General features: G+C 39.6%; 1 long non-coding RNA gene across 1 annotated transcript; it reads right to left on the bottom strand.

Annotated features, from left to right (window-relative positions):
• Positions 1-3774: 3774 nt before the first annotated feature.
• LOC145721448 (uncharacterized) lies at positions 3775-7920 on the bottom strand. The gene is made up of 3 exons (XR_014145123.1): positions 7667-7920; positions 6895-6933; positions 3775-3918 (listed from the first exon to the last, which is right to left on the bottom strand). It is a non-coding gene; the product is annotated as an uncharacterized LOC145721448 (long non-coding RNA).
• Between the last annotated feature and the right edge of the window lie 1009 nt (positions 7921-8929).

An 8929-nucleotide genomic window follows, 5' to 3' on the forward strand; every position in this document is an offset into this window, starting at 1 on the left:
ATAATTTATATCACTTCTTTATGAATTGGGATGAATGTCTCCTTTTCTACTAAAAATTTCAGAAGTACAAAGTATAAAATAATGTTCAAGTATTGTTTTGTATTCTTTCTCTGTAAACTTCCCCACTTCCACAACCTCAAAAAACTCAATCTTTTCCCCACAAAATGTAAAGCAACCAAATTCCAAAATGAAGAACTGATCCCTATTGACTAAGAAAAATTTAGTCCTTTGCACAGGAATGGAAATTCCCTATTTCCAGAGAGTAGCAATCTAAATGGACACAAATTATCTGCTATCATATAGTAGGAACCAAGGCATCCACCAAATCTGTTACATAGTGAGACTTAATTTCGGAGTTTCTCAACCTGACACCAATGACACTTTGGGCCAGATAATTCTTTATCTGGGGAGTCATCCTGTGCATTGAGGGCTGTTTAGCAGCATCCTGGCCTCTACCTACTTGATGCTAGTGAGAGCCTCCCAGTTATAACAACCAAAAATGTCTCTAGACATTGCTAAATACCCCTTGGGGGCAAAATTGCCTCTAACTGAGAACTACCACTCTTAATATACTTAGATAGTAGATATATCAGTCATATAAATACAAACACCGGCTCCACCACTTAGGAACCACATGACCTTGAGCAAGTTACTTAATCCCTTTAAGCTTTAGTTCCTTTGTGTGTAAAACGGTGCTGGGAAAACCCATTTTTACTGTCCTTGTAAAGACTAAATGGGAAAATGTACATGAAATGCTTAGCATGGTACCTGATATATTGCAAGCTCATAAGAGCTAATAGTTATTCTTGTTACTTGTTACCATACATTAAGTATCAATTTTGTTGTAATGAAAATACCACAAAATATAAACACAATTTGAGTTTTTAAAAGTTCAGAACTAATTCAAAATTTCAATCTTCCTTAGGGTCTTCACTGTGAACATCAATGGCTAGTGCTGTATAGTTAAGGGAAGCGTGCAAAAGTTCCAGGCAGTAGAATTAAAGAGGAAGCAAATTGCTTTAGTTTTAGGAAAGACTCTAGTTGTCCTCCAATATCTATTCCCTCTTCTTCCCCAGTGATAAGAGTTTCAAATCCCAGACTCCTTCCCAGGTAGGAAGGGACATATGAGAGGGTTCTGGTCAATGGAATATAAGCAGAACTCGTAGGTACAGCTTCTGAGATGTGTAATTAAAAGAAGAGGGTCTGTCCCTTATTCCCCATTATCCATCTTTCTGTTTGGAATATGGATACAATGGTGGGAGCACCAGTAGGGACCATGTCAGGAAAAACTATACCCAAGAGATGGTGAGGTGGGACGTTGAAGCAAGCTGGTTTGCAGATATCTGTGGTATAAACCACCATAACAGTTCTGAACTGCCTACATCTTGATGGGAAAGAGAGAAAAAACCTCTCGTTTAAGCCACTATTGTGTCGAATCTCTATTAGTCACAGCCACACATATCTAATGATTTGCATTAGCTTAAAATTGTGATACCAAGTGTTAAGCACGTAGACACTGGAGACCAGCAACCCAACTCAACCTACCCAGCCAACCCAACTGTAGCCCTAGGCCACATGGCTGAAAATTCGAAATGTTTGTTCTTATCCCCTTTAAAATATAATCACAAGAGATTAGCTCCAACCTAGAACTAACCAGTTACAGAAATGGGAGTGAATTCAGTTTTGCCTATGGTTTGCAATCTAAGTTACTGGACAAGCCTATTAAATTTGGAGCCTTTAAGGAATGAAAAAAGATAACTGCTTCTGTATCCAAACGGAACCCTTTTAAAAGCAAATTGTAGGCTTAGAAGGAGATAAATCCTATTTTCAGTGTCTATCATATGAGAGTTTTCTGCCAGACAATGGGAGCCAGCCTAGCAACAAAGATCATATTCAAGGTGTTGCCTTCCTATCCAAGCCCCTGTTCGAGGTGATAGTGTTATAGACTGACTTGTATTCCCGAAAATTTACATGTTGAGGTCCTAATCTCTGGTACCTGAGAATGCAACTGAATTTGGAGATAGGGTATCTAAAGAAGTAATTAAATGAAAATAAAGTCATTAGTGTGAGCCCTAATCCAATGTGACTGATGTCCTCATAAGAAAAAAAGATGAGGGTACAAGCAGGCACAGAGGGAAGACCACGTGAGGACTCAGGGAGAAGACAGCCATCTACAAGCCAACAAGAGAGGCCTCAGAAGGAATTAACCCTGCTGATACCTTGATCTTGGACTTCTAGCCTCCAGAATTGTGAGAAAACAAATTTCTGTTGTTTAAGCCACCCCATCTGTGGGACTTCACTATGGAAGCCCTAAGAAACCAATTCAGGTAAGCAAAACACAGCAATCAATAAGTAAAAGATAAAGTCCTTAGATTTAAAAACGATGTGTAAATGAGTTCCTGGGCTTTGCTTACTCAAAAGACTACTAACCAGAAACAAATAGACCAGACACTTAGTAATTTTGCGAGGGAATTGTATTGCCAAAGAAACCACAGGCCTGGCCTGACAAACCTTGTGATCATTCAAGCTCTAGAGCAACCCCTGGAACCCAGATCCCCCACTAGCAGGAAGGAGGCCGAGAATGAGGGCAAACTGTCCAAGGTCTGCTTCAGATGTGGTCGGGGAGGAAAACAGAAGAAGATAGGTCCTCCCAGAGAGTCAGAACCAAGAGCCGCCAGATGCGAAGCACGAGACTTCACCCTCCTCACTCCTTCCCCAGTCTGGTCCACCGGAATTTGGTAACTACTGCAGCCTCGTGACTGGGATGGCTTTGCATTTCCTCCTTTTCCAAATAGGAGTTTCTGCTACAGTTATTATGTGACTGCTCCGCTTAAGACAATTGGGTGAGATGGGCCCAGAAAGTTATGGACCTAAAAGAAGCATTGTTCCGACATCACAGAAGGGACCAATCATCACCCAGAGATCCTGAACCTTGAGTTTATTGCAATCACTGCATGGGATTTTGTACCGAATCCCTCGAGGGAGGGAGTGAGTGTATTCTGAGTGTGAGGAGGAGATGCACATGGCTATTTAGGTTTCCACCTGGACAGACCATGGTAGAAATTGTTGAATATCTCGAAGTTTGTTCTCCACTTCTTCATTATGAGAAGTCCAAAATTTTAGCTGGGTACATGCAACTAGGTACGGCTAGGTGATTAAATTGTGACCGATGAGCTGTAAGCAGAGATGATGTATATAACTTCTGAGATGTGTCCTTAAAGGTAAGAAACATCTTTCCTCATTTCTCTGTCCTATTGATTGGAACTTGAATGTAAGGCCTCATGCTCCATCCATGAGGATGAGGGTCATGTATCCAGTTCACCAACCGTGATGAGATGGCTGGCTGGAAGCAACCTGTGTCCCAGATGACTAAGAAGCCCCAATTTCAGCCTCTATAGCTAGACTTTTATATCAGAGAAGAACAGACCTATGTCTTATTGAAGCCATGATATTTGGGCGGTCCTATTATTCACAGTAGAACCTAGAGCCCAACTGATAGACTGATCATGTTTCTCTTTCTCTGTAGACCTGAAAAAGATAATAAAAGAATAAGAATAAAGGCAGAAAACTATCATCCAATTCTTAATTCCAATTCCTCTGACCTTTGAGGAAATGTGTCACTCATATTCTGCATCTGTGTATAGCAAATGAGTCTGAGAAAAGCAAAGGAGAGAAAGTAGGAAGGTCGGTGAAAAATGAAAGAGAGGTACAGAGGCTGGATGAATGGTTTAGAAGCAGACCAGCGTGACTCACCTCCCTGAAGGCTATCCTTATGGTGAGTCCAAAGGAAAGATGCTGAGAAATTCAGACCTGCATCCTGACATGGGTTTTGCTCATTTTCCTGATCATCAAGGTCCATCTTTATCCATAAATGATTTTAAAGTGAAATGATGACTTTCATACATTTTTAATTTGGTTCTGAGATATAGGAAAGAGAAATGGTATCTGGTGTGAAAACTGTTCATTGGTGCACATGTGCTCGCCCAGGAGGACCATGGGTCTCGCCCACACAATTCCTGTTTCTATTAATGAGAATTGTGTTGCTAAAACTCCAGCCAATATATTCCATCTCTTAGTGAGCCTGCTAGCCTGTGCAGCACTCAGAAACCATCATGGGGATAGCACAGTGATTCTTACAGCAAAGAACAGGTGCTCTCACCCCTAATATACTTTCACAATCACAGACTCCTTAGCCAAAGCACTCTGAGACATATTGTTTAGCCCAGCAATTTGGAAATAGTCGCTGCATAAATCAGTGAGTGTATGGCTATAAAGTTCTGGAGTTATAGGTAGTGGGAAGACAAGTATAAAATCTTTTTAGAAGAAGTGACCTGAATTCAATCAGAAGTCACTGCAATGACCCCAATGAACAAACTTCTCATTCTCACCCATTACATTCACCACATTATTTTTGCCCCTAGCAGCAAGGCTCCTGAAGCCCCATTTTTAAATCCCTTATACATTATAATTTTCTGATAAGTGGGGTAAAGAGCACATGGTCTCAGTCACCTGCTACACACATGACATGGGGTGTAAATTCATTTATCTGAACCTTCATATTAAAGGACCTTCTTGAATTTAAATCATCCGATACCATGTTATGACTTCAGTCCAAAACAGACATGCCCTGGAGAGTTAAGAGACCTTTTCAAAGACAAAGAAGGCTTCTAACCTGCTCACAATTAGCCATTACATGCTACTAGGGGCTGTTTAATTGGGACTGCCACTCTCAATTAACCAGCGACAAGTGAATAGAAGAGTAACCAAAATTAGGTACACATGTTACCCATTACTTCCATTAGGGATTATAATCAAATTGTATATTTTGCTTTGATTTTTCTGTCTTCCTAGCTCCAAAAAGGTATATAAATGAAAGTAGTTAGGGAAGGGAGATTAAACCTAACTTTTTCCTTGTAAGTGACAAATAACCACTGCATTGAAGCTGCTACAAGTTTTCAGCGAGGATATTCCGTGTGACTTCAGCATGTGCTCTGCAGTGGAATTTATCAGAATCCCATCTGCATGCCTCAAAAATAACCAGCTGAGGCTCTTTGTGACTCAAACACGAGGCTCATTCCTTTTTTCTTCCCCGAGCAGTAACAGAGATCATGTAGCCAAGAGACAGAATTTCCCTTTTGCCCACTAAAAAGCAAGAATATTCAGCTTCTCTGCTGTAATTCACTAGGTTTCTGATTGGCAGTATTTTACTGGGGAGGTGAAATAGAAGAATATTCCAGTCATTGCATTGAGCTGAAGAGATGTTTGGCTTAAATTTGCATTTGGAGCTGGTTAAAAGAGCTATCCCCCCAGAATGGCACTTTAAATTTTAATTCCCAGGACCAGACAGCATTAAAGTTTATATTTATATATAAATATAAAGTGTATATATTTAAGTACACATATTTAAATGTACATACATATTTAAATACAAATTATTTTTAAACTTTTGGGTTGTACAAAGCCCTTGATGTAAATTGATCATGAATGGAAGATAAACTTTAAAGAAAATGTGTACAGGAGTGTGACTTGATTACCATTAAATATTAACCCTGTTTCATATTTTATTTGTAGTAAAAAAAACTACAAGAATCCAGACATATTTGGGAATTATCATTTTTTCCCCTTTAAATATCATCCAGCTCTTTCTAGATTCTATTAAAATAATTGTCTTCCTATGGTTGTATTTCTGATGGTTCTCCCTAAGGGAATTTGTATGGCTTTGAAGTGTTCCTTGGAGCATGGAGATTCGATACTGTGCAGCTGATCCAAAAGTTAAATGACTTTCCATGACGGGCCCTTCTTACACTTACTCAGAGTGCTGAGAATTGAGTCTTCCAATTATGAGCAGGGCCAAATCAAGAGCTCATGCCTTGTTCAAGCACAGAAACAATTATGTAAATCAGCAGTCTGCACACTTTTTCTGTAAGGGCCGGGTAACAATTATTTTAGGTTTTCCAGGCTAGGCTTTCCACTGTTACAGCTACTACACTCTGATTTTGTACTGCAAGTGGCCATAGACCGTGTGTAAACAAATGAATGTGGCTGCATTTTAATAAAACTCTATTTACAAAAACAGAGTGCGGGCTAGATTTGGCCCTTGGAGGCTATAGTCTACAGCTGATGGGTTTTAGCTCTAAAACTTTGATTCTCTCCATTTTTAATCTTCCATCTCGTCACTCCAGAAAATAATCAAAGAGATTTAGGTATTAAGAAGTAAGAAATCAGGGACGCCTGGGTGGCTCAGTCAGTTAAGTGCCTGCCTTAGGCTCAGGTCATGATCCCAGCATCCTGGGATCGAGTCCCACTCCTTGCTCAGTGGGAAGCCTGCTTCTCCCTCTGCCTGCCACTCCCCATGCTTGTGTGCTCTCACTCTCTCTGATAAATAAATAAAATATTTTAAAAAACCAAAATAATAAAATAAATTTTAAAATTTTAAAAATAAAAAAAAGAATTCAGAATTGAAGGGAAGGATCTAGAATCATTTGAGGAAGCTTGATAAAAATTTTTATTGACATGCCCTACCCCAAAGTGGTTAGTAAATCTTATGTGGGTCCAGAAATGTGAATTTTTTAAAGCTCCCCCAGTTGATTCTGATTCAGAGTCAGATTTGTGATTTCTTGGTCTAGATAATGGCCCCAGTTTGTCCAATAACTTCCTAACATTAAGAGTATCACCTATTATATTAATCAAGGCAATTAATGCTAGCTGCTACAATAGCAAACCCCAGATCTCAGTGACTTAATCCAGTAAGAATTTATTTCTCTCTCTTATCACCATCCTCTATCTTAGCGCTATGCCATCTGGAACTCTTAGGGGAAAAAAAAAATGGAGGAAGCATACCAGCTCCTAGATGTCAGCACAAAAGTGACACACACAGAAAGCACTTCTGCTCACCATTCATTGGCCAGGACTCTTCATATGGCTCCAACCTACCTGCAAGGGAGGCGGGGGAAGAAAAAGGAGCAGTTAATCTTTGGTGACCTCTAACAGCCTCTGACACACCTGCCATATTTTTATCTGACTCATCATCCGTAATTCTGTGATTCCACCTGCATCTTCCAGATCACACAGAAAGAACAGATGCTCAAAAAATACTTGCCCATCAATTAAACTCTTAGCAACTCTGGAATAGACAACATCCAAAATATTACTTACATCTACCTTTTGTCAAAGGTTTGATTCTTGAAATTCTGGAGTTCATACAAATCAAATTCTTGATTTTATAAATCAGATGAAGTTTTGCGGTTGTCGTTTTGTTTTGGTTTTGGTTTTGTTTTTATTAACCAGAAATTCACTGTGTGGAACTAGGACTGTTGTGATCTCTGGCTTCTGAATTGGATATACACAGGTAGGTGTCCTGGCAAAAGAAAACAGCAATTCGTGGCTTCATGAATCGTCTTCATGTTTGCAGTGAAAAAGGTCGGATGTTGGCTCGCTTAAGTAATACGGTGCGTAGCCATGATAGTCCCTGTCAGAAGGGTCAGAAGTCACACAGAGATTGTCAGCTCCTAGCAAGTACCCTCAAGATTTAAGAAGGCTGTAGCCTTTCCCACATAGAAACCGAGCTAGCAAACAAAACCATTGCCTGAGGAAGGTTTCGAGGTTCAGGAGGAAGAACTAGTGAAGGACTTAGGAAAATCACAATCTCTGACCCATGATAACTTACGGCTTAAATCGTCTACATCCATGATCTGCTCATTCAGACTAAAAAGAAGTGCTAATCAGTAGAAGGCATTGTCCATCGGTGCACAGTCCTTACGATAAACTGTGATCTGAAGTATTGCACAAGAATGTTCTTCTCTGACAGACCTACGAGCAATAACAAATAAAGTGGCTATTTAAACCCTGCCTTTCAACCTTTCTCAGGGCCTGTCTCTGAATCCCTTGTTTATTAACCTGATAACTCCCTTACCACGGCTTATCTTTCGGTTGCTCCCAAGAGCCTCAGTCTTTCTGGATAACCAGGCACCATGGAGAGAGCGCCAAGCGCTTGCTGAACTGACAGGCTGGTGTGTTTGGTGGTTCTGCCATCCCCCGAGGATCTTGGCGTTCGTTCGACTACAGATATGACAAGGCTGTCTGTAATCATTTCAACTGTTGGACTCATTATCTAAATTCTGAAAAATGCTTCACAATTGTACAAACACATAACACCCAGCAAATAAACTGCCTTTTTAAAAATAATGGATTTCTCTGATCCATTCCCCAGGAAAATGTACATTACAAGTAACAGTTACAGCACCATGGCTGATAGCCAGTGGCTTCCTCTGAATCTTCAGTCCAATACCTTTTGAAGAAAATAAGCAAGGTTTCTAGAGTATTACACCAGGAAGGATATCCTTATTTGTATAGAAAGAGTGGAGGTTTTTGTGAGATACTTTCTCCCCTTTGTTTCTTTCTTTCTTAGAATATTTACATGCCTATAAACTCTTTATCTCACAATTACAGAAAGCTTACATGTAAGTTTCATATCCAATAGAAAACAAGTCAATCACCATTCCATAGATAAGGACTTGAAAGTAAGCAATTATCTAATAGAAGTGTTTAAATTAAATTGCTAATTAAGACTAATTTAATATGTAGGACTTAGGAGTTTATCATTCATCTATCACAATGCCTAGAACAAGTATATCATAATTACATAGTTTGGAGGTATAATTTGTTGACTCACAGGTATTACAAACAAATGCCCTTTCCCCTGATTTCAGGATCAACAGGAAGGTTCTGTGATTTTACCACTTACTTATGGCCATTGAGTTCATAAGTCACTGATATTTAGAGCAGACATGATCTTGAGAGATTATCTAACAACAGCTTTGCTCTACAATGAGGAAAAAAAATTTTGGAAAAAGGATGAAATCCAGGCTAGGTTTCCCCAGTCTGATTGTACCCTTCATCCCCCATTTTTCATCTACACATCAATAGGAGA

The sequence above is a fragment of the Leptonychotes weddellii genome, chromosome 5 (assembly GCF_054177405.1).
Source record: "Leptonychotes weddellii isolate Sample4059 chromosome 5, ASM5417740v2, whole genome shotgun sequence".
NCBI lineage: Eukaryota > Metazoa > Chordata > Mammalia > Carnivora > Phocidae > Leptonychotes > Leptonychotes weddellii.